The sequence below is a fragment of the Oxyura jamaicensis genome, chromosome 8, assembly GCF_011077185.1.
Source record: "Oxyura jamaicensis isolate SHBP4307 breed ruddy duck chromosome 8, BPBGC_Ojam_1.0, whole genome shotgun sequence".
Classification (NCBI taxonomy): domain Eukaryota; kingdom Metazoa; phylum Chordata; class Aves; order Anseriformes; family Anatidae; genus Oxyura; species Oxyura jamaicensis.
This window is the reverse complement of record NC_048900.1, coordinates 6,356,174-6,382,526: the sequence shown is the minus strand read 5'-3', so window position 1 is coordinate 6,382,526 and position 26,353 is coordinate 6,356,174. Positions and strand designations below refer to the sequence as shown.

Genomic DNA, 26,353 nt, shown 5'->3' with positions numbered 1-26,353 from the left:
GGCGCTCCCAAGGCCGGCTCGGCGGCGCGGTGGCACTGGGCCCGGCGGCCTTGCTCTGGGCTGTGGCGGGGGCCAGGCCGCGGCTGTGGGGCCAGCTGGCCCAAAGCGGCCCCCGGCCACGCTCCCCTCCTTCCGTTTGCAGACGGACAGCCTACCCACAAAGCGTTTGGTTGCTGCAGGGTTTTAAACTGCCACGAAATTGTCTAGCAGATCTCACTAATCTCTCTAAAACCAAGTGTTTAAGTATTTCAGTGTGACCGCCTTTCAGATGTAGGGCTCTATGCTATTTGCGTTTATCCAGTGCATTGCATACATACAGAAAAGCTTTACGTAACGTACAAGAGCTGCTCGGCAATTGTGTAAGTGATGCGTGAACTTAGCATAAAATACTGCGCTGACGGGAAAGCTGGAGTAGAAACCACTGTAAAATCAGAAATAGTGGGTGCCCGCAGTTAGGCTGTGTGGAAAGCGCGCGCACATAAGCACGTGCTTTGTACAATAGCGCGTGTACGTATTTACAAAGTTTCTTCTTTCCAATTATTTGCGAGTCGAAGCTGAGTGGGGCCAACGAAAGGAGAAGAGGATTGTGTTTGTCTTTAATCTTCCTGCAGCCGGGTTCAGACTTCTGTCTGATGTGCACATAGCAGAGCAGCGGGCTTGCCGTGCATTGCGTGCAGGCTCCTTGATTGTGGAGGGGAAAAAAACCTGGCTGGAATCCAGCGAGGCGAGCGCAGCTCTGTTGATCATTATGTCTAGCCTTCAGGTGTCTCAGCGCGCGGTGGGCGGCGGTTGGGGGAGGGGGAGATAACAGGAGGGCAGACAAAGAATAAAATGGGGTATTTAAAAAAAAAATCATAGGTGAAAAAAAAAAAATGTCTCGGATCCTCTTTTTTAAAAAAACGCTTCTTTTAACGTTCCTTTCCCCACAGTGGGAGCAAGCAAACATCTGTCCAGGAAGATTTATTTAAGCCATAATTAGTAGCGTCTGGAGTCTTTCAACAATTTCTCCTTATTGCACTTAATTTTTTTTTTAAAAGAAGTCTGCTCATCTTTCACTTAGAAACTGTTTTCACTTCATGCTTTATTAGAGATCCAGCCCAGCCAGGACCGAGTCAGATTTCTATTGTCTTCGCTTCTTCCCCTCTGAATGTAGTTTTCAGAATCTAACTTTTGCTGGGGGGAAAGGGGGAGCAGCCAGGGGGAAAGACCTTATTAAAGGTCTTACAAATGTTCGCAAAGAAATTAACAAAAACACAAATCGGTGCTTCTTGTTACACAGTTATCCATTTGGGTTCAATTTCTTTCCCGGAGAAGGAAAAAAGCTCTGCTTTGTCTGTTGCTTCTGTTTGAGAACTCTCATAAATCTTGCCCAGAAATCAACTTGGGCTTAAGGAGATCTGGCCAGCAAAGCCCTGGGAAGCATTTGCAATGCCTCTTGCTTAGAAATATTCTCTTCTTTCTGCCCCCTTCGTCCCCAGTGCCCCCTCCACCCCGACCTTCTGACGTTGTGCCGTGGCGAGCCCCACACCCTTCCCCACCCCACCGGGCAGGCGAGCGAATGCAAGTCACAGTCGAGAAGCAGTTAAAGTTGCTTATCAAAAAGCCTCTCCTCGGGCTGAGCGAGTCCAGATCTTGCGCCGGTGGTGTTTTCTCAGTACAGCCATAACCCTCTCCTCGCGCTCCCCCGGCCGCTCGCTCTCCCCCTCCCCCCGTGGAAGGGGTGGGATGGGAACCTTGCTCGACTTCATTGTTCCAAATGTTAGAGCTATTTGCCCCAAAGTGTCTTCGCTGTCTTTCATAGCTAATTATAATAACTGTCAGATGAATGCAAAGTCTGGGCTGCCCTTGCTGGCAGAGTTAAAGTTTGCCTTTATTTTTTCCCCTTGGGGACAGATCAGGCCTGATTAGACACACGGTACGAATAAAAGTGAACAACGTACATGTGTAGGGCTTTTTGTCTTTGTTTTTCTTTATGAACAAAGCAGCATGCTGGCTATGTCAGGAAGCAGTGTGGCATGCAGCGTGCATGCAGGCACTGCCCTGGAGGAGAACTCTTTTTTTTTTTTTCTTTTTTTTCTTTTTTTTTTTTTTTAAGCATGCAATAAATATTTCTGAATTTGAATAGCACTTTTGATACTTGTTCACCTCACACAAAAAAGTAACCCTCGGTTTGGTGCACGTAGCATTTTGACGATTTTAAGCGATTTGCTTTTCAGACTGAAAATAAAAATAAATAGACCTGTACTCACAGTTTTGTTGTGCTGCGCAGGTCGCTGTCTCCTTCCGCAGAGACCAGGAGGGTAGGAGGATGTCAAGGGTGCAGAATTCCAATTTAATTCAGGAGAAATGTACAAATGCACTTCTTGAAGTCGCCTGGAAGTCAGCCACTTGTGCTCAGACATCCCATTGCTGCTCTGCACGCTATACTATCTGCAGTTCTGAATTGAACTAAATACTGCCCATGTGAAAGACAGGGGAAACACAGTCATGTGGGACACACAAATCCACTCTATTGGCTCTGAAGGCACAACTTCAGCATTCTTGCATTTCCACCATTGGTTAACAGTTCAAGCTGAAAGAGTCTAGGTCCTCCTAGTGAGTCCGTTTTCCCTTTATGTGTGGAAGAATGACTGTAGGATTTTACAGTGACAGGATTAGTTAAGAAAGGGACTGAAGTCATCCCTTTGACTGAAGCTGGTGGGTGGGGATTGGAAGCTGTGCTTTTCTCAAGTCGACGTTTTTCCTTTTTCTGCCTGCGTTCGGTGTGTCAGGAAATGCTTGCAGTTAACTTGGGAAGCACAGAGAAACTGAAGTGACTTTCTTCGGGTTCAGGCACAGGGACTTCACTTTAGAGTGAGGCAGACTGTGCAATGATTTTATGGGAATAACTCTGTTTACTTTGGCTGGCCACAGAGTGGTTATTTTCTCTTTTCTAGATTTTTAAGCCTAGAAAGGGCTATATTAGGATCATCTAACTCGAGCTTTTGCATCACACAAGCCAGACAAATAAATCCAACAGTTCCAAAACCTAGATTAATAATTTGAGTGGCAATAGAAAATATTTTTTTACAAAGTAATTTAATCTCTTGGGAATATTATGATGTAGTCATCCCATTTTGTAAGAAGCAAAAAATTTGATAAACATCTATAATTGATGATATTTGGTCATTTTTAGAATAACGGAAGTATTAATATTAAATAGGAGGGGGGAAGATTGGCTATTCCCTATTTTGGTGTTCTGTCATTGCCTAATTTAGTTATGCCGGCGTGAGCAGTAATTTGAAACGGTACTCAGTCATGTGTGACATACTTCTCCAATTAACCCTTATTAAAAAGACCTTTCTGAAATCCTACATGCATGTTCTCTTAGAGCCACAGAAAGTAGAGGTATGACAGATTTGTCAGGAGTTGTGCCCATCCTCTCTGCGTAGGTTTGTTTCCAAGGTTTTGATTGGTGACATTCTAAATACCCTGAATGTGTGGCTCTTGTTGCTGGACTGTTGAATATAGGGCCCTAATTTAGCTGCTGAAGGGCTTAACTAGTCTTGGAAACTTACCAGAATAATTATTCTGCAATAGTTAATTCGTTATATGCCTCGGGTGTATGCAAGGCCAAGCACTGACAAGCCACATTGCGAGTGCTTGTGCTACGTACAAGCTATTATTCAGCAGCTTATGCCTAGGTCTGGGTGTCAGGACATCTTTTTGTTTCAACCAGTCAGGCTTGTTCAGACCACCTTAACGCAGTGCTTCTTCCTCCCTGGAGTTCACCCTCTTAAGCTATTTATAGACTTTTATCATCACCTCATTGACCACCCTTGTCATCACTTAGCTGAACGCCGTCTTCCAGGTGTAGCTGCAAAGGAACTGCACAGGATATGGGAATGTTCCTCCGCAGCCTGTGACCTGGTATCGCTGCAGCAAATCGATACGTGCTTGCTCGATACGTGAGCAGGAAAATATTTATATATTTTTAAAAAAATCTTACACACCTGACAAGCAGGATTTCAGAGAAGATGAATACGCTACATGTTCTACTCTCACATAAGAAGAAGGTCTTTTGCAAGGCCTTCTTTGCTTGTAAGTGCTGAGAAGATGCAGAATATTTATTTTCCTTTAGCAGGCTCACTTTAAAAAATGGCTCGTAATAATGTATAAAAGGCGGGGTTTAATTTTTGTTGTTGTTTTTGGCTTTTTAATCTTCATGAAGAAAGGTAATTGTCTGGTTTGGATAAAATAAGGCTATAGCAGTAGCATCAAAACTTTCTCTCCTCCCTCCAAAAATGTTTTCGACTCCACTGGGCTTTCCACATCTGGAGTCCAGAACAGTGAGGAGAGAGAACTGAAAACCCTGGGAGACATTTTCTTTTTTTCGCAGTGCTGGTGGTCTTCGTAATTTTGGTTACTTTTTTTTTGTTGTTGTCATTTAATTCAATTAAAGTGGGAAGAAATACTAATAAAAGAAACCCTACTCCAGAGAGCAGTAAAAACTCTTTAGTTTTAAGACTAGTACATAGTCTTGTGTTAAACACATCTTTTTCATGGATGTCAGTTTCTCATTTTAAATGTTGAAAAGTTATTTAAAGACAGCAAATAAACATCTGAATTCGTTTAGTATTGTTTAGCTCTTTCCTCTGACAAATCATGGGTGAATTTTGGAGAAGCGTAGGTAATCTGGAGCAATGATTGTTTACCTGCTCTTCTCAAGCCACAATTCAAAGGCTTAGGTGATACAGGCAGATGTTTTTGTGACTTGTAGTATAGTATTTTGGAGAAAAAAATAATAGGATTTTTTTTCCCTTATCATCTCTATTGTAAAGAAATCAAAGTGAAGACCAAGTCTACTTCAGTTTCACTCTCCTCAGTTATGAAGCTGCTGCTTCCTCTAGTATTGGTTACTAGAAAAGACTTCATAACTATAGGAGCCAAAGTATGAGAGCATCATAAAATTACCACAGCATGGGAAATAACATTACTTCACAAATTCTGTTGTGGTGATGCTTATCTGAGGCAAGATGTTGCTGTATGAACAGGGCTGTCAGTCAGGAGATCGTACTGTTACTGCTATGTGGTCCTCTGCGATTCCATCCATTGACAGAAAGGGTTTGATAATAAAACCAGGGTTAAAATCTAGTTGAATCAGTAAGATACAAGCATAGACTTAACTCCTGCCTGATAGAGGTCCTGTTCCTTGGAGATTTCACTGTCCCCTGACTGGGAACTTTAAGAAATAATAGAGAAGACTGAACTAAGTTTGAAATGGTTGTCAGTAAAAGTCCTTTGTTTAATTCACTGGAATTGGAGAGTGTATAGTGTGAGACGAAAAAATAGGATGGCCTTGATCCTCTCATATGGGGTGCATTTCCAAAGAACTTTAGCAAAACAGCTAGTGATTTTATTGTGTAAATCCAAGCACAGTGACTCCTGGGGGGAGGAAGCCCCTTGGCTTCTTTATCATGACGTGTGCCATATTTAGAAAGGCAAAACATCAGATAAATTTCTCTCAAAAATACTTTGAATAAAGGCACTTGGGCAGTTTGCTGGTTGATGTGGATACTTTGGAAAATGTTAACTGTTCCCTTAGAAAATCAAATGCAATTCTATTGTATGTATGTATGTATGATGTAGATTTCATTTTTAAGCCTTTTTTTTTTTTTTTTTTTTTTTTTTCCCCTGTGGAAAATAACTGAACTTTATTGTATAGACTGTGTATTTGCTTGCAACTTTGCCAGAGAATACTTACTGTTCTATACACCTTTGCTTTTTATAGTTCAGCAGTAGGTGGTATCTGCTAAAGTTTAAATCTTGTATTAGTCACTGCTGGTAAAATCCCTCACTGTGATGGTAATGCATAAGGAAAAAAAGAAAAAAAAGAAAATCAAACAGGAGATATCAGAGAAGCTGGAATAAAGCAGAGGAGAAGCAAAGTTCCAGGAAGTCTTTGGGGGCAGGCAGTGGACAGAAGGCACCCACAGGCCATTTCATAAGGAGGAATTACCAGGGCCTGGAAATATGCATGTTGCTTGCAGTGACTATGTATATTCCAGAAATGGTTTTAGATCCTAGCTAAGAGCAAACTTAAGCTAATGTGCGGAGATTTTCAAGTGCAGCTGATACAGGAGGGCTCCGAAGGAATGTTTGTTCTCATCTCCTGCACCAAAAGGGGCGAAACTTGCGTAAATGCCGTCTCAGTAAGTCATCTGTGCTGTATATGAACCAGCTGGTCATGCTGCAGTATCTACCGTTTCCATAAAGCAAAAGCAACAGCAAAGCTGTTAGTATCATAACTCATTTTGATTTTTTTTTTCCTGTTTTTGTTTGTTTACTTGTTTGTTTCCCCTCCAAAATGATTCCTTCATCATTCCTCTCTCTCCCCTAGCTATTTATGTAGATAAAGTGAAAAAAAACAAATGAGATGCTGGGAAGATTTTCAGCAGATGGAGTGGGAGCTTGTACCCTACTACTAGTGAAAGTCAGAGGAACTTAGTCCTGTTTCCTTTGTAGGCTTCCTTCTATTTGGGGTCAAGCCTTGGTGAATAAATTAGATAATCTGGCTGCAGTTTAACCACCACAAAAACTTCCACATATTGAGCATGTTCTTGACCTATACATACTGAAATTAATGTATATTTAAAGCTATTAGATGCTTCGTATTTACAAACCTGATTTTGGTTACAGGACTCTTGGTGAGGAATTCAGACCTCATCATCTCATTCAGATGAACTGATAAAATTAGGAAAAATCCAGGATATTTTCCTAATCTGATAACTGTATTTGCAGGGGGAAATTTCTAGATGAAACAACCTTCTGTAAACATCGGGTTTAATAATTAGAATTATTAATTCTAAATTCTAAAACAGAATTATGATGTCCAAAAAGATTTGATCGACAAAGCTAGAACCAACAATGCTTTTAAGCTGATATACCTCAAGTTTAAAATATATAAAATACATAGTGACAATTAAGCTACCATTAAAATGATAGACATTTGAACATTTTTTAGATCACATCTCCAGATTCTAGAAAGTCTGGTGATTTCCATAAAACGATACATTATTTTTTTCCAGGGAGCTTTCCTGAATTTTTGATGAATCCTCCAGTTTTAGTCCATTTTCTCCACACAGTTATTTCCATAAGTCCTTTCAGTACAATCAGATTCTCTTCTCCATAATATCTGAGCACGAAGCTCAGCTGGCCCAGTTTTCACAGAAGAATGAAGGACTTTGAAGGGGGCAGTCTGACTTGTTGACCATAAGGGATCTTTTTTCAGACTACTCTAATGGGGTATTGTAGCTCATTTTGGTTTCAAGTAAGTTCTTTGATCCGCACATACCCCACAATTATATATAAAGGTATAAACTTTATACATTATGTATCAAACTGCCACTTTATTATAGAGGTCTGCACCTGGCACTTCATATTCTCAGTTCTTTCTGTTGTAAGATGTTCTCCCGGCTTCAAAATCTGAAATGTATCAACATTTTGTGCCAGTGAAGAATGATGCTACTTACCAGCGCACATTTAAAACATTGAAGTCTTTTGCTGTAAAAGTTATATGTGGTCTAATTTTGTAATTTTTTATTTAATAGATCCTTTCCCTGGGATAAATCATCTCTCTTTTCACAGAGGAAATAGATGAATGTTTAAGTATTTCACACTATATGTAACAAAATTAAATAGAGCATTAACTCCATTGTCCCAGCACCTGCAGCACTGTCTGCAACAGAAGTGCAGTATTGTTGGTGAAATTAAAGCATTGCAGGGAAACAAGTCATATGCAATTGCATTTTTTTTTTTTTCAGTAAAAAGATATTACAGTTAAAATATATTAAATCTTGTTCCAAAATAATGGATTATTTGGGGGCCAACATAAAAAGCTTGAAGCTGATATATATATATTTTTAAATAATTTTATCTGAAAAGATTTCCCATTTTGGGATTTGTTATTCTTGTCTGATATTTCTGTCTCTTAGGGATTAAGACAGTAGGTAGTTTGCCCCACTTGTGTTCCAGTTTTGGGTGGTCCTAAACCAAGATAGTATCAAAAGGATTTTTTTTTAACCATCTGCCCTCCACATTTTACTCCTTGATGATTTTTTTTTTTTTCCCTTAAGGGAGGTTAATACTGCATAAAGGCGGTACTGATACTGTAGTTTTCCTTGCAAGAAGCCAGACCTGTGACTTTAAGGATGTGCGTTTTTCCTCTGGTAGCTTATGAAAATTTAAATTAAAAGGGTTTAATAATTTAAGCAGCATAGTTTAGTGACTGAATGTTGAAGAACAGAGGAGTTTGAAATTGCTAGCAAAACACCAGACATTTCAGAGAATAGACCTCAATACTTTACTGCCTTAAGGCACTGATCCTTGCTATGTGCATTCAGGGTAGAAATGCTTTCAAAAATAGATTATCGTATAGTTGAATAGAACTGCTACTTAGTAATGGCATTCTGTCTTTAATTATATATTGGATTACATATTCTATATTGATTAACAAATTTCTTATATGCTAAAGACCAAAGAATTCCTTCAGCAAGAGGATTTTGATCTTGGGTAAAGGACAACGTGGAGACACAGGGGAGGAAAGTGGTTGGGTTAGGGGAGGATCAATGCAAATCGCACTTGTTCAAATAATTGTAGTCACCAAAGGATGTTCACATATTTGTCTAATCCTTGTAGGGAAATAGTCCTATTCCGAGCCCTCCTAAATGCCCTCATAGTTTAAGTAATGTTTTTCTATCATTTTTTTTTAGAGTCTTCATGGTGGTATCTGAATATCCTAACACTACCCCTCTTGCTCGGTTTCTCCTTTTCCTTCCCACTGTTTAATTATGGACCTTGTTTTCGGCATATCACAATCTAAACCAGAGGTTTCTTGCTTGAGGGACCTTGGCTGAGATCCTGACCTTGGTAAAATCAAGGAGGGGAGTGGGTTACAGAGTCTTAAGTGGCATCAGGATTTCACCCCTGCCTTTTTTTCAGGACACCTCTGGACAAAGGGAACAAGTAAGAATGAAGTGCTTGAGTAATAAGCCAATTATTTCTTTTAATTAGGACATGTATGGAGAGCTCTTAAACTGAAGAAAGGGTGGAATCTACTGAATAAATTATTCACAGTAAATAGTCCACCCAGCTCTAGTTCTGACAGAGATAAAGCTGCAGTGGCATCAAAGTATCTGCTCTTGCAGGGTGTTGCTCTGACACAGATGTCAGACGACAAATCAACATGAGGTGAACAGATGAGTCCTATTCACTGCCTTGCTCAGCTGGAGAGATCGCCAAGGGTGGTCAAATAGGCTCCAAAGATGCTTTTAGAGAATCCTTTAGCTGTAAAAGATAAATAAAACTGGCCAGGAGGTAACTTCTGTAATTCTTTTAAATCTGTTTTGCAGATATTACAAAGGGAAGACTACAAATAGCTCAAGAGCTATTTACCAGTGTGGCAGGGAGGATCAGTGAGACTTTGTGGCCACCTCCCCTAAGACTGAGAAGAGACCTGAACATTTGATACCATTTTCTACTGGTGAAATGGGTATTGCTAAACAGGAGTTTAAAGTAGCGGTGGTTCATTTTATCAGTACTGAATTTGCCTCCATATTCTTTGCTGGTCTCCAGTGAGACATCTTTGACACTGGGTGAAAATTACTAAGGATGTCATGAATAGACAGTGATTTAAGCTCTCTTATGGGGATGATGTCCTGACTGTTTGTATTTTTTGAAAATGCAGTAAAAATCATAGTTTCCTTTGGGCTGCTGTTACCATGTGCAATTCCTGTACCACCTGCTGAGCAACTCCAGCTTCTTAGCCTATTTTCCATAAAATTGAGTGCTTAATCAGGGAAAACCAAAACCACCAGATTAAAGACCCTTTATATACTTCCTGAGGACAGGCATCTAGGAAGGGGCCTCATTCATAATGTTCCTTCTTGACGCAGAACTTTGGTAGAACTGTTTAAACGTATGCTGTGAAAAGAGCCATGCCTACGTGCAGAACCTGACGTGGCAGCTGGGGAGATGGGGTCGGCCAGTGCCGCCACGCTGAGGAAATTTCCCAATTCAGAACAGGTGCCCCTCTAGCCGCCGAGCTGTCATTCATGTGTTTTAAATGGCATAATGTTGATAAAGGCTAATTTGGGCTGAAATAAGCTTTTAGAGCACCAAATTTCACTGTGGGTAAAAAAAACAGTCTGTTTTAAACAAACAAACAAAACACAAACACACACAAAATAAAAATAAATATTTCATCTCTCCCTTAAAACAAATACAAAATGAGCACTAGTACATTCTGCTGCTTTCTGTCCCTCTGTCAGACTGTGCTACCTTTCCAGTCTTTGTTCTAAGTAATGCTTCAAGTTGTAATTTAAAATCACTGTAACTCTGTATCTTTTTTTTTTTTTTTCAATCCATTATTGCTATTTATTTTTATATTTTATTTTTGGAAATTCTGTAAAATGATGTTAAAATGCAATTTACAGTCCTGTGCCATAGTGAAAATACTTATTTTGCAGAGACACTTGTTCAGTGTAATAATGAAACATATTGTATATGAGATATAGGTTAAAATTCTGTAGCTTTTCAATTCCAGAATTCTAAAATTTCTATTAGTATCTTTCACAAAAACAGATTTATACTGAAAATTATTTTTATCATACCGTTAAAAACTGTGCATCACAGACAAACAATTCATGTAGAAATATGTGCTTGTTCCTTTGAGAGAGGTGAATAGATAAACTGTCCAAGGTACAGGGAAATAGAGCATGGATAATGTGGGTCTGAGATATTCTGTTGCTTAAGTGATGCATTAAATCAATATTCTGCAAAGCTTTTTCTTGTTAAGTTATTTACTTGGCTGCTGTCACAATTCACCATTTAGGTCATCGTCTTCTTTTTTTTTTTTTTTAAAAAAAAAAAAAAGTATTTTCTTGTGGCCTAATTTAACTTTATCTAAATACTTTAGTTCCTTAAGTAATGAAACTTCTTCAAATGCTAAAACAGCAGCACTGTTTTAATGCCAATATTTACACTGAAATTCCTTGCTTGGTTAATAGGCTAGAGAAAGAATAGACTTTCAAGTGAATGACTAATTTATCTGCATAAAAATCTATTACTATAAATGAATAGCAGAAGGAATAAAATGATGTTAATAATCTAATAAAAATGGGAAATACTTTAATAGGGTTCTAAAAAGAGAATACTGAAAAGAAAAAGACAAGCACTCTCTCCAACTATTTTGATTTTAATGTATAACTGCATAAACGGAATCAAAACTTGCTTCTTCTGAACAGTCAAAATAACCATTCAAATACAATTATGGAAAAAATCAGTGCCTTGTTTTAACAGGAGCTGAAGGCGTGCGCTCTGTAACCTTCCTCCTCCCCCTGTTCAAATGGCTGAGTAAGAGCCGCAGAGCTTCAGTACCCTGGAGGTATTTCGTTTGTCCAAAAACATAGGCATGTCCTGGATCATGAATCACCTCTGTTGTGCTAAGATTTTACTGAGCTTAAGATAACAAAATCATTTTAAAACAAGCAATTTATACAATTAATTTTTCCTTTAATCAAGATTTAAAAGGGTAAGATCCCTCACTTCCTGTTGTAAACTGTCTTAATGGTCTATCATCTATAGCACGCTGTCTGTGAGATACCGTTTACATAACATGTAATGAGTCAGAGTGTCTACATATGCGTGCAGCACTTCACTTGTAGGTGGGTTTGTATTTTTCAAAGAATTTTTGAAGGAATTATAATTACAAGTGACAGCCAAAGTGTCTGGTTTTTGTGTTTTGGGGTCTTTTTTGTTTTGATTTTTGTTTGTTTTCAGTTTTTCAATTTTCAGTTAGACTGAAAGCCAGAGTTTTCAAAGTGAATTTCCTCATCCTCGTAAGAGTATTTTAGAAATATGGGTGTTTGAATGGTGATGAAAACAGTGAAGTAAATGTATGGGGCTTGGGTTAAGGAAACTGCAAAGATTAGGATGAATTATTTACGAAGGCAGAAGAATTAAAATGGGCCATGAGGAAAAAAAAAATAAAAAAATCGTGAAGTACTGAAGCTTGCAGAGGAGAGGGATTGGGATTGTCTGTCATGACTGTCTCTCACACAAGGGATGAGAGAGGTCTTCAACCAAATCTGAAGGTAGAAAAATCAATATATTTTTTTTCAGGAAAGAAAGTGCTTTTACACACATGGTGTAATTAAACTGTGGAACTCACTGGCAGGATGAGTAAGGCTAGACCTGTTTCTTAATTACTATATGTATAAGGACTGCTTTGATGCCCTTCCATTATTTTCTTCATTTTGCTGTCTCTCTCCCCATTCTCCATAATCAAAGGTGTTGTTGTTGTTGTTGCTTTGTTTTTGTGAAACCTTTTCTCATGCACCTTTTCCAGTTTGTGGGAACTGAATGCAAAACAACATTTACTATCTTGCTATCTACTTTTCTTCAAATTTCAGAAGCTTTTTAAGAAAATACACAGATTTGGCAGTGTGATTAGTACTCTGATTGTCATGTCTTCATTTAGAAAAAAAGCAGGATTCACTGAGATGCTGTGGAAAAAGAAGGTATATCTTGTTAGTTTTGCTTAGATAAGAATATTTTCATTGCCTATCATTCTTCTGCAGAAAGAAAGAAACTTTTTTTAAAATCCTCAGTGTCAGGTGAAAAGAAAAAATCAGTTCTTGCTTAACAGAATCTCAACTATGTAAATCATTGCACTTGGCAAAAGTAAAGATGAAAAATTAAAATTGTCTGAAGTAAATGAAGTTAGTTTTCAGATTAATAGGGTAATGGAGAAATATTTATATGCTTTACTGAATAAATAGAAGTGTATGGGAAGCATACCTTTCTCCAAAAAAAAAAAAAAAAAAAATCCCAATAAAAAGGAAAAATTCTGATTTTTACATCTTTTATATCTGTTCAGATACCTGTTAATGATTTTGTGGAAGTATTGTACTGTATTTGCATTGAATAATGCTGCATGCAATGAAACATGTAGTATGACTATCAGAAGTACCATAAAGTCCATTCCCCAACTAGACAAAACACCTAAACTGCATGAAGCAATACGCTTTGCAAACAAAGCAGTTGTAGACTAGATGGTATAGAGACTCAAAAATTAAAAGCAAACTCTATCCCATGTCAAACCAAAAGGAAGTTGCTTTAAGTATATTCTCAGTGGACAGAAAGCATAAAAGGATGCTAGTATGTCGATGGAACAAACTACATCAAGAAAAGAATGGAATAGCTGCACTGATGAGAACGTGAGGTTCCAATGAACTAAAAATTCACTAAATCCAAAAATGTAAAGTGCTGACCCCTGTTGACCTCAACAAGTTGTTAATTAGTGGAGGATTAACACCCTTTTCATGTGGTGGCAATCACTAGAAAATAATGTGCATGCATCAAAGAACTTGAGGGTCTAACAAAAGATTAAACACAAAGATTCTATGGACTATAAAAGTGGAACCTGAAAGGGGCACTGCACTGTCCTGTTGTCAGTGTTGAGCGAATGACCAATACACTGGAAAATAAAATATTTTAGGAGCAAGCTGAACTGAAATAGAAATAGTTTTAAAAGCTTATTTTTTTGCCATTCACTTCTGAACGCAGTGTCCTTAATGCTAACAGTTGACAGCAAGAGTTATTAGAGGAAAATCTGGGTACATTTTAAAATATTGCAAGTTTATTTAAGAAACATTTTTCTTAAACTGCTTTTCAAAAGTGCTTTAGAAAACTTAATTCCTGTTTTTAACGACTATGAGCACAAAGTAATTGAGGACTCTATATAAACTGTGACCTGAGAAGAATACTGTTGTAAGACACCTACCCACCAGAATCCCCTTCTTCTTTCCACTGCATACTCTCTTTGGGCTTGCAAAGATTGACGAAGGTTGAATTGAGTCTTGTGTCAGCAGACCTGTGAGGTGAGGTGGCAACCTGCAGCGTTTTAGGTGTCGGCATGCCTAGGAGGAGGCCGTGCTGCTGCGTGTGCCCAGTGCCAGTGGGCAGGTGGCCCCTGGCCCCACGCTGCCATCGGCCAGGCAAGCATGGCCTCCATGGGCCCCAACGCTCCGCATCTCCCGGCTGCACAGGGACAGGCACACGGTGCTCCAGGGACCTGCCCGTGGGTGAGAGCTGACTGAGGAGGAGCCCAGGGAGCATTAGCTGGGCCGTTGACTGGGTCCCAGCAGCTGCAAGCTTAAATCACAAAGCATGTCTGTTTTGGCTGACGAGAATCGAAACCATACCAGCAGACACAAGCAGAAATAAGGCATTTTTGAGGCTTTTTCAATGACCGCAGCTTTTTAAATGTGTTTCTAATAGCTTCGAATAGAATGCAATTTCAACCAAAGATGTATTGCTTTCTCTAAAAGGATCGGTTGCTTCTTAATTCTAAAAATGTGGCTAATATTCTGAATGTACCTGCTGGAAAACAGAATTGATTTCCTTTCAAGATGCACAAATAACCTCATAATTTACTAATGGTGTAGGTCAGGACTTTTATTCTGATTTGGACCCCAGAAGCCAGTGGGGTGTTGGAGGACTGCCTGCATGCTGTGCCACTGTGCAGATAACCCGCAGCTTGCAGGAGAGCCATGTCCCACCTGGGTTGCTCTGTACTATACCTCAGCTAAGCAAGGAATGTGAAGAAACCTAAACCATGTAAATGTAGCGAAGCAGCATCTGCCTTTCTTTCCTTTTATAATTGCCAGCATCAGAAACTTCTTCAGTGAGCTGGCCGCTGGGGAAATATATGCATAGCCCTGCCCTCTCCCATGTTTGTGATTTGCTGCACAAAGCAGTGGGTCGATCAGCATTTCTTCTTCTTGTAGAGGCTCTTTAATTTCAGTATCCCAGTAAATATCCAAGCCATTAATATGTGAAATTCTTCATCACCAATGTGACAATGTGTTCTGCAGGTTAGTTGTAAAAATGTGTGTCCATTCCCAACCTAAGGAGGTAACGTTTGTAACCGCAGCTTTATCAGAAGTACAGTATTTTTGTTTTTCGAGGAAGATAAAGGCCCATTAGAACATTTTAGTTGTTCATTTTTACTTCACTCATGCCTAGTTTCATCTTACCAAAGTCCTTTTTCTTTTGTTCTTCCTGCATTACAAATTTGGTATATTTAAATCTTCGTGATGGACGGATTATGGAGTTATTTGTATTGTGAAAGGGGAGTAGTGGTGGCTCCACCCATGACTTTCAGTGCTCTGTTCAAAACTGAACTCATCAAAAGGAGCCCATGTTTTGACTCTTATCTTTAAGGTCAGTTTTGCAGGGCTGAAAACTAAGAAAAAATATTTCTCAGATAAGCTGAGTGAATCGGACCTGGAAGTTTCTGAAAGATAATGAACAGGAAGCTGTGCAATTTTTAGACTCATTTCTCAACAGAGACACAATTGAAGCAAAAAGACATTCTGTCTGTTGTGAATGTGATCTCCTAGTACTTATGGTGGGTTCTGTATTTTCAAAGATCTTTTACATGCTCAGATGCAGACTAGCATGTGTTCTAATAGTATGATTGGTTTGCCTTTCACCTGTTCAACTACTGACTGGGAATTTGAAGCCTCAATTTGATGCAGAGGACTGCAAAAAAGCATACTATTTACTGTTGCCTGGTGACCCCCATGACTCCTTAAACAGAGTCAGTTTCAGACTTTATATGTTAATAGTTAAAAAGAAATGAAAAGAACCGATCTTCTTAAAAGAGAAAATTGACATAATGGGGTCTAATCATATGTAACTGTATATGAAAAAACTATTGGTAGGGTAATTAATATATAAATAGGCATTAATTTAATGCATTTATTCACATAGGACGTTAATTCAGAAATATTTCGTATGGTGACTGTTTAATTCTCTATTATGGTTACTTCAGCATTCTGATGAAATACTGCCTGTCAGTTATCTCCCTTCCTAATTAGATAAATGTTTTGACCAAAATTCTTGGAGGGCCAGATTTAAATTGTGTTTCCATAAAAGCTCACATATGCAACTTTGACATTTGCTTTCTGCAAATGCTCATGCCAGCAGAGTTGATTATTTGAACACTGTTGGAAAGCAAGTAAATTAAAATTAGTATTCATGAAAGGTGTTGCTATTTCAGATCTAGGAAATGCACCCAGAGAGACAGCTGCACAGCTGTAACTGTTTCTAGCAAAACCTGTATTGGTGCATACCAGATTAAGCCTTCCTCTTTATCTATGGTCCCATAAATACTTTAAACTGTTCTAAATCATGTATCTCCAAAAGGCAGAATTGTCCTTTCCAGGAGAAATATTTGACTGGCAATGAGAGAGGTGGAGCATTTCCTTCTGCTAGCATGGCTTTAAACTGGTGTAAACCAACCATGAACTCTGCCGTAATGTATGATAAAGAGAGAAGGTAAGAACACAAGAAGATAGATTCTGTTTCATACAATTTCCCACTGCTTAAAACTTTTAAATCAAGATGAATGTTTCATCAGAGTTCTCATACTTTTCTCAATACTTGATAAAATTAGATTATTTTCACTCTTTAAAGGTCACACACAGCACCTTTTGTTGACAATAGCTAAAACTCAGAAGTGATCTCTCAAAGCACTCAAAACCCATGTCTGAATGTAGAAAAGATTTGTTTTCCTGGAACTAACTCCCTGTATCAATATTTATTGTTTGTTTTCATCCCTTTCTGTTAACAAACTCACATAAAGTTTGTTGCAGTTACTAAAATCCACAGGCTCTGAGGCATGCACAACTTGTAATTATTTAGAATAATAGATGGTGGCCACAAACATCCCTATAGGTTCTGCTGGCTTTTCTTTTTTCCTTGAGCATTAGATTAGATGTGGCAATACAACATGTGAAGATGGGGTGTGGAATGTTCCCCATATCCAATAAGAATACAGACTAAAAGCATTAATGTGGGTATGGTAATTTTATATTTTTTAATTATTATTATTAATTTTTTGTGATATCCCAAGCCTATCTTATAAAACTTTGGAGTCCCTATGAAATATAGATTTAGTTCAATTACAAGACTAAATGAATCAATTCAAGATTTTTCTTGGGGGCACTGGCTTTCATAATTCTGTGCTCTTTTTCTCTGTAAAGTAGTATGGAGGGAGTGAAGGAGCTGATTTCGTTGCTTTTCAGAAGTTGAGTTTGTCATGGAAAACTCCACGGACCTGCAGGACCTTGAGCAGAAATAAAAGTATGGTGGAGATTTTGTTATAATAGTCCTGTTCTTCTACTGCTCCCACTAACTCCAAATTTAGCGCCTGCTTATCACATGGTGGGAGCTATTTTCATTATTGTTTTTATTAATGCTGTTCATGTTCAAAGTTAGGTTAGCACTGCACATCCCATTTATCACAAACTCGGTATGGAAAAGCCATATGGTGATCAAGGCTGGGAATTATGCCCCAAGTTTCACACTAAATGCACTTATATGGTCTTATGGCTACTTACGCTTGATGCCCATCTGTTACGATGGCAGGGGGCCCACTGCTAAGTTGGCCAGACAGTTGCCCTTGAGGATAGTTGCCAGACAATGTTTGAGCGTCAGTAGGCAACATAGCAATGGAAAAGCCATCATTTTTGCTAAAACTCATTCCTTATACCAACAATGCCTTCGTATGTGCACTTAGAATTTCTATTTCCCATAGAAAATTTATGAATTAGAAATGTGACGATGATTTATGTCCCTTGCATTGGTGCAGGTTATATTGCAGTGAAGAGATGCAAAAATCATCTTGAAGAACTGTTTCAAGTCAGACTGCAGTAGGTTAAAATTATGGATGTTCAGTAAACATATAAAATGGAGAACTAGAAAACACTCCGATGTAATACATCTATGGCAAACCCAAAGATACAAATTATAAATGTGCTTCAGGTACTTAGCTGAGGAAATGAGCTTCAGAAAGTGAAAATTGTATGGTTCAAGTAGGTATCCACCATTCAGAAGGTGGGATGAATGATAGCTTTGTCTTTGCTAATTTCAAACAACCCAAATACTTTGCTTCATAAAAAAGCTAAGGAATTAAAGTATTGCTTTGGGGAAAGAAAAAAAAATAAAAAATAAAAATAAAAATCCTTAGTTTGCAATCTAAAACAAATTTGGGCACTGAAGACGGTGTATGAAAATAAGGGTAAGAGGGTAAGATGATAGAAAGTTGATAAGGACTGAAGGTGATGAGTATACATTATATAGCAAATAGATTTTGTAAGACATAAAAGTACAGATTAAGCTAAGAAAGGAGGAACTAGGAATGGGCAGCGCAGAAGGAGGTATAAGAAGCAGGGAGAAGCAAAAAATCAGTAGGTTTGTTTATTTTCATTGGAAAAATCCATTGTGGTCAAAGTCTTAGATATAGACTAGGAATTGACTACACTGAAGTTAAAAGCATACAGTCGTGATTCCAGGAAAGAGAGGGAAAACATAAGCAGGAAAAAACATTGTCTAAAAAAAAAACTGGAGTTCAGCTCTTCCATTGAGTTTTGTGGATTAGGCTGTAGTAGTTCTGAAGAGTTGATTGTTTAGCACTATGGCTGAGAATAAAAGAATTTCTGCTGATCTCAAAGTGCTTTCTGGGTCTGGACAGCTCTCCTGCAGCTATAAGGTCTACTCTGTCAGAATATCATCTTTGGCTATACTGATGATGGTTCATCTATTGCTTTAAAAACACTGCTTTCTGTATCTCTGCAAGATGCCTTAAACTTTGTATTCTCATTTCAAAATTCATGTTAGTTAGAAATACTTGTTACTGAAAAATACTGATCGGCATTGAAACTTTTCATAGGATTATAACAGTTTTGATAGAGGTTGTATTGGAAGTGATCTTTGAATCCAGATAGGATAAATCCAGAGCACAGTTTGGCGTTCAGAAAAACTGCTTATGACCAAGAAAGTTGCATGCTAGGTCTTGTTAGATCTGATACATTCCAGACCGTTCTGGCACATAGGCCAGGCAAGTGCCTTGCTGGTCTGGCTTTCCTGGAGGAAGTGGGCTTCTTTTCCATTGTCTTGGTTTCATCTTAAAAAGGAATCACTAAAATGAAAATATTTAAGAGTATGAAAACCTCCAGGGTCACATGGTAAAGGAGCTGTTTTCCGTGAAGCTTTAATGAGGAACGGGAAATTACTGGCCATGGGATGTGGTGTCCCACCCTGGGAGGGCCCAGAAGAGGTGAAATCGGTTGTAATTTAATAGTCAAAACTCCTATCAGGTAACCAGGAGGAAAGTCTAATTTCTGCTGTGAAGATGTTGGTAGCCATCTTGAGCTTGTCCAGTCTGAAAGGGGACTGAACTAGTTGGCTAAAGAAATGCTTGAATTAGAATTGTTGTTAGTGAATCTGATTTTTTTTCTGCCCTATTTCTTTCATTTCATAGATAGGCACTTTCTAAAATAATGATGAAAAACTCTCTCACTATTGTGTGGCTCAGGAGATTAGGTCAAGTATGCTAAATGATAAGGGAACTACTCATGCAAAATGGTAATTTTGCTTGGAATTATAATTTTGTAAGGACCTTTCTTTTTGTAAATAAGGTTGGTTGTTTGGTGGGGGCTTTATGACATTCTGTAGCAATCACAACAGGATTAATAAATTAAAAATGAACTTCTATATTCTTTAGTATGTCTTTTGGCTGTGTAACATTCATAAAGAGAAATAATATAAATTCATATTGCCTTTGCAGGAGACTTTTCAGATGTGAACAAAACCCATGAATTTAATTTTAGCTTGGCCCAACATCCAAGATTAAACACACAAAAACCCAGAATATTCGGTTCATTCTGGACCAGAACTCTAGCAAAACATTTTCATCTTTTAAGCTTTTCTGAATTAACTGAAAAACAGTACCTATTAGTAACCAGTTGCAATTTAAGGAAGATACTTCCAGTTTTAACAGATGGGCCTTTCAAAACCAACTACATGAATCTAGTCTATTTTGAGTGTTTTGTTCCTGGAGGGACAGCATTTTATTTAATCATCATAGCTCTTATTTGCATATTGTGTTTCATTTGTTTCATGACCACATTAATTAGAAGAAAAGACTATCTTGCTGTACATGACATTTCAGTTTCTGAATGAACTAGGACATGAGCTGCAGGCAAGTTGCATTAATTTGGTCTGTATAGAAATTAATAACAAGTGTGCTTCAAACTTTCCCCTCAAAAATAATAATTTGAATATTAATGCATTAGAAAAGGCCATTCCTGACCCATGGCCAAGAGGTTTTTTTGTTGGCTTATCCACAGAAAAATATTTTGTTAACTATATTTTACATGACTGATTTTTGAAGCATAATCATAGCAGACTGTTCTTACAAAGACTTGATAAGAAATTTGTTTCCTATATGCTTGATCATGACCTTAGAGGCTAATCTCGATCTTGGAATGGATATGCTAAATAGAGAAGTTCTAGACAAAAATAAATATGTACATCCTAATGAAAATCCAAAATGTTGGACTGTGGATCATGTAGTGACCAGAAGAAGGGAAGCTAAGGAAGAATGATGCATTCTATGAGTTTTAAGGCCAGAAGAGCCTATATTAAATTTAATCCAATTTATTGCTACTGAAAATGTTTCCAAAACTCTCTTTGGAAAAGATGGCTAACCCTGAAGTGTGGATTTCATGAGGGAGAGGATCTACTTCATCTGTTGTTGGTTGTTTTGGTGATTATGTCATTCTTTGTTTAGGAATGAGTGTCTTCTCTGAGCTACCCAGCTTGAAACCCCGTCTCTAGCTCAAAAGAATGGTGAAAATGCATAGGAGAACCTGCATAAATAAACTCCAGGGGAGCATGATAAGGTCAAATAAAGTCCCTACTCACTCCAGAAAAGTACAAAATCTTAGGGAGGTGTGCTAACACTGCAATGCCATTCCTAAAGAGAAATTTCAAATGTGTCATAGATTTGAGATGACAAAAACTCAGCTTGGAACTAGAAAATTCATCCCATATACATAATTTCTAGGACTCGGACTTTTAAATCTTAGAATTTTTATTAGGCTTTCTTGATAAGCAAAGTGTGCTCTGAGAGTGTAGCTTCAACAAGAAGCCTCAAGTAGGATGTAAACCATATTGATATAAAATATTTTTCTTTGAAGATATTACAGTTTCACGGGTTGCATTGGAGAAGAAAAACCTTTTCCACTCTTCATTGCCTGGAGTGCTTTATACTTGCAGATTGCATACTTTTTAAGATCAAGGGGAAATACAGTTGTCCCTTTACCGATGCTTTTCTGATTGTTGGGCTGGAACTAGGACTAATTATCCTGCCCCAAACTTCATGGGGAAATTAATTCCTGGGAAATTTACATGAAAAACCTCATCTTGAAAGTCACTGAAATTAGTACATGCAAATAAATAAAATATTTGGTTTTAGAATCTAATTTTTTCATCATAATTCTGTATTTTTTTTCATGGAGAAACTTTGTGGCATCTGTCTTTATGTTTTTATTTTAATCATTATCTTCTTTCCGCTCTTCACTTTTACAGGTGTTTACCTATATTCCTACAATGAAAATGTCATTCTTAGAAACACTTCAGAAAACTGACTTCATTTTGACTTTGACTTTCCATCTACAATTTATTTTTTTCTTGTATTTTATTCAACCTTATTTTCCTAGCAGTTCAACAATTCTGGTCTTATTTCCAACTGAACCTGAATGTTTTGACTTCCAGCAAAGGAGATATACAGTCTCCTAGACTTTCAGAGACAAAGAACTGAGGTAAAAGGAAAAGGAAAAATATACTTTTTTACACTCTTCAGTGTACCTTCTTCTTATCTTTAATCTGAAGACAAAATACACAAAAACTGATAATAATAATAAAAGCGAAAGCTGTATCGCCTTTCATGTTCATTTCAACAGTAATTTCTCAAAATAAACAAGACAAGGAATCAACCCCGAGGCATTAGAGATTAGGTTTATTTGGCAATAACGGTCCATCATTTGTGCTTGATTTTATCTACACAGTCAGTAAGAAGGGCATCAAGTTATGGTAACTCAAACGAGGACAAAGCATGATCCATGGCTTGAAATATTTCCTCAGCAGCCTGCAGAGAAGCCTCAGCCATTTACAGTCATCTGCTTCAGCACTGAAGTCACTGATGTATGTTTCTGCAACAGTTGCATGTGTTCCATTCATTTTACCTACACACATTTTATTCTTTCTTTTTTAATTCTAAGCTTCCCAAGACATTTCTTGAAGATGATTAAGCATCTTACAGATCACATCTAATCAAACACTTGTATCAGGTTTTGCACCTATTCCATCTAGGTTCCTTTTAATCTTAGAAAATGAAATATATTTCAGAAGCCATTATGTTGTTAATGCAAGCAAATGATGTTTAAGAGGGCTGGGGTTCCCCAGCAAATCTCCTTCTATTCTGCAGCTTTTTTTTTTTTTTTTTTTTGCTTGCATTCTGTTAATTTTTGAGTGCTGCTTACGAAGCCAGGAAAGCAGTAAAGTCTTTGAAAAGCATGAAATAAATTCTGTTCAGTGAGTGGGTAATTGTTCAAGGTCATCTGTTCGTTGTCTTTGTCTTGATTGTTTGAATTAGTAGCTAATAATGGGGCTGAACCGTGAATGAATTATTATCCATAGGGCATATTTTGGGGAGTGTCAGGAAATATTACAGGGTAATTAAGGTTATCCAATAGCAAGGCTGTGTTACCAGCAGATGTCTAATAATTACTGTGTTTAAAAAGTGTGGGGATTAAACTAAGATTATAGCTTTTATATTGTCTGCCTTTACAAGTCATATTTGGAATTTATTCAGTTTATTCTGCTGCCCTTTTCCTTTTGTTCTGATTCTGTCACTTAAATTCCAACTTAAACACAGGCCTTTCCTGGTGAATTAAAATAAACATCAGCAGATGGTATGCAGTGCGTGTGTATACAAAATAGGAGTGTGGTTATTGAATACTATAAAGATAACTACAGTGATAAATACTTGCTGCTACTATTTGTTAACAAGTTCTGATTTTGCTGTAGGGCTTCTTAGGTCCTAAAATAGTCCTCTGATGAGATCTTGGTAATATTTTTCAACAGCATGTTAGCATTTAATACGACAGGAGGGCTCATTTGTTGGTTTTAATTTAATGCATTGTGTTGGCCATTTTCAGGCCAACCGAAAGTCCCAAGTTCAAAGTTCTGCTGTTATTATGGACCCTAAGCTGGCTTAGTGCTACCAGAGGCCAGGGAAGGGGAAGCATTTGTTTAGTCCCTGATCCAGCAAATTTGATTTTAGCAGATGGGCAGAAGGGAGATAATGTAATGGACAAGTATCTGCGGCATCTGGAATGTCTGGATTTAGCACAGTTGACTGACACTGGGGTGGGGAGAACTGCACAGAAGCTGTCTGTGCAAAAAGTGAGCCTCAGAGGTAATGGGAAACCTCCCGGTAGAAAAGGATGATGACTAGGGAGAAAATGCCTGGACACTGAGGGCTTAAAGCAGTAAAGAGGAAAGGTGTGAAGCCTGAAAAATGGAAAAGAGATACAAAACACACATGACAGGAAAGGGAAATCTGGACAGCAATGAGTGATGGCTTTTGAGCAAGTATTCACATGCTTTCTGGTGCCTCTTGCAAGAGGAGCATGCTTGCAGCTGTTTTTTCCATTAGCAATCATTTTAAAACATGAAATAGAGAGAGTTCACTTTGCAAATTGTGGGTAACTTTCTGAAGTCAGACTTGGTTCTAAAGAATTTTGATCCTGCCTTTCCATTTCTTTACAGCCTTTTTCATCTGACTAGCATTAAGTGTCCTAATTTATTTATTTTGCAGACTGGTGGCAGTGCAGGAGGTGCTTATGCAGAAGCATTATAACCTTAAATGTCTGGCGCCTGTGTTAGTGATTCTTACTGGCATGTGGCTGCCTAGCTAGCAGCAGGTGAATTAGCCTAGGGGAAATGCTACTAGTTGTAGTCCAAGCTCCTGCTCACTCTAGCTGGCTTCTGCAGCCATCGTACGGCACATTCTGTAGTTTTAGAACTTTATAGCTAAACTAGAAGGCATTCATTAACGTTGCATTGCCAGCTTCTTTGGCTTTAAAACAAGTGTGGTAAATGTTATGTGTTTATGATTAAAGTGTGTGCAAGTTTTAAAATACTAATTACGTACTTGCATGCATGAGCAAAGAATAACCTGCAGTAACCTGACATGTCAACACGGGTAACTGGCTTAATGTGGACATACAGTACTAGGATGAAACTCTAAGAAGTGTAATGCACAAGAATTGCCTTAATTACATGTGAGATTTTATTAAATTCAAAGGAATTTTTAATGATTTAAAATTACAGACCACCTCAAGTTTTATATTTGACTAAAACATTCTCATGAAATTCTCACTTGAAGGAATTTAAAATCAAACCTAAAAAAATGCTCTGAATCACACCTAGAACTTCTGAGTTTAAAAATCGACTAATAAAGAATGATTTTATCAGGATTAATTTTCAAAATAAATGTATGGCTTTCAGTGAATTAACCCGTATTGGAACTAACCTTCCTAATTGGAAGGGCAGAAACTGCAAGTGGAACATTTGGGCTTTGTGCAGTTAATGATAAAGGTGAAATATGAGGCATCTGTGAATGGGGTCTATGTTTGCAGTTATTCTGAGTTGAAGTCCATATTCATGCATATATGTTGCAACAGGATTTTAATCTGTTTAGGTTTCCTGCATTTCAAAAACACAGGCTACTCATCAGATCAATTAAGAACTTCAATAGCTATCAGTCCCTTCAGTGTAAATACTGTAATGCTTCGTTTGTATTCCAGTCATTGATTTCCATACATGATAACTGGTAAAAGCTGATGTAAAATAGTCCTAGCTTTACACAAGACATCTATCTTCCTTGGTTCTGCAGTTATTACCATACAAATGTTTGAGCCAGAGCCTGTTTAAACTTAATGAGAGTATTTTTACTGACCTCGCTATACTTTGGATCAAAACGGAAAACTACTAAAGTTCTCTTTTGGCAAGTTATGAGCTTTGAAAAAATAATGTAGGGTTGACGTTTTGTCTGATGGGATTAGTTAGGGACAGAGCACTGGGGAAAGAGAACATTCAAACTCCGAATCTCACCTTTTGAACTGTAAATTAACAGCCATTGAATTAGCAAAAACCACTGTAGTTTTTATAGCATCATTTTGTTTTCATAGTTGGAATAGGTCCTTAATGGAAAAGCTATATTTTACCCTAAAGCTTTTCTTTCACTTCACTTTGTAATGAAACGAAACACCGATGATCATGTTTTCCTATGCTGACTGAGTTTACTATTGCAGCAAGGATTTTTCCAAGGAAATCTCAACACTACCAAACATAACCAAATGCAGTGAGTACTCAGGGCATTGCATCGCTCCCTCGTGTGTGCTCCTGGCCGTGGTCACCTCAAAGAAAGGCAGTCTCTGCAAGTTCAGGAGCCTCTCTTATACATGACAGTGGTTAAAACCCAAACACTGCGGTTGCAGGATAGATAATGGAGCAGCCAACACATGAGACCTAGACAGATCCAGTAAAAGTGGAAAACACAGCCTCACTCATGGTCTGAATTTAGGACTTTTGCAGATTTCCTTAACTTCATTCACCATGTGACAAAGCCATGCTTTTGCTTGCTTTCGGAAAATTGTCTGTGTGCTTAATAACTTAATAAAGTCCTTTTTTTTTTTTTTTTTTTTTTTTTTTTTTTTTTTTTTTTTTTTCCGATGAGAGATCTTGTTAACACCTCAGCATCTGACCAAAAGACTAAAGCAGCCTTAGCAGTGAAATGCAGGTGAACTAGTGAGGTACATTAGGGAGTGTGGAAAACATCTCTGTTTTAATATGTATGTATACATTTGTATTGATTTGAAACATCTTACTTTTCACGTTGGTGCTGTTATGCTGAAGCTGTTCACAGCAGAGGGGTTTTGAGCTTTTACTGCCCTTTTATCCACCAAAAAAGGTAATAAAGAGCACAGAAGGAGATATGCAGACTCTATACTTTGCTTTATGCTTTAAGGGAAGGAGGAATGGCCATTTGTTTAGGCTTGCCACAGTGTTTGAGCCTCCCGTGTAGTGAATGGTCAATGTGAAATGGACGTAAAAAATAAAGTTTAGAAAGTAAGGGTCCTGGTAGACAAGAATAATTTGTGAGTATTACTATTTTCGTAGCATTGATCGGAATTAATAAATGGGAGAACTTTGAACACTTTCTCTTAGTTTTAACCCTTGGGAAAAATATTGAAGAGCTGTAATTTTGGGTGGACGATTGCTATTTACTTTGATTTAAACCACAAATGTTTGAAGAATTCTCTTGACAGACATAACATTCTCTGTGTTCAGAAATCAGTGAAGTGGAATCTGCCTGTGCTCAGCTTTGGAAATA

General features: G+C 37.9%; 2 long non-coding RNA genes across 5 annotated transcripts in view; one reads left to right on the top strand and one right to left on the bottom strand.

The window, feature by feature from the left end:
• LOC118170523 overlaps window positions 1–2,359 on the bottom strand; it is a 64,613-nt gene extending 62,254 nt beyond the window's left edge. For both annotated transcript variants that reach the window (XR_004752756.1, XR_004752757.1), the window contains exon 1: window positions 2,250–2,359. This is a non-coding gene — a long non-coding RNA (uncharacterized LOC118170523). The remainder of the gene's footprint in view (window positions 1–2,249) is intronic.
• The window catches only part of LOC118170525, a 170,047-nt gene that overhangs the window by 46,427 nt on the left and 97,267 nt on the right, over window positions 1–26,353 (top strand). The window lies entirely within an intron of this gene.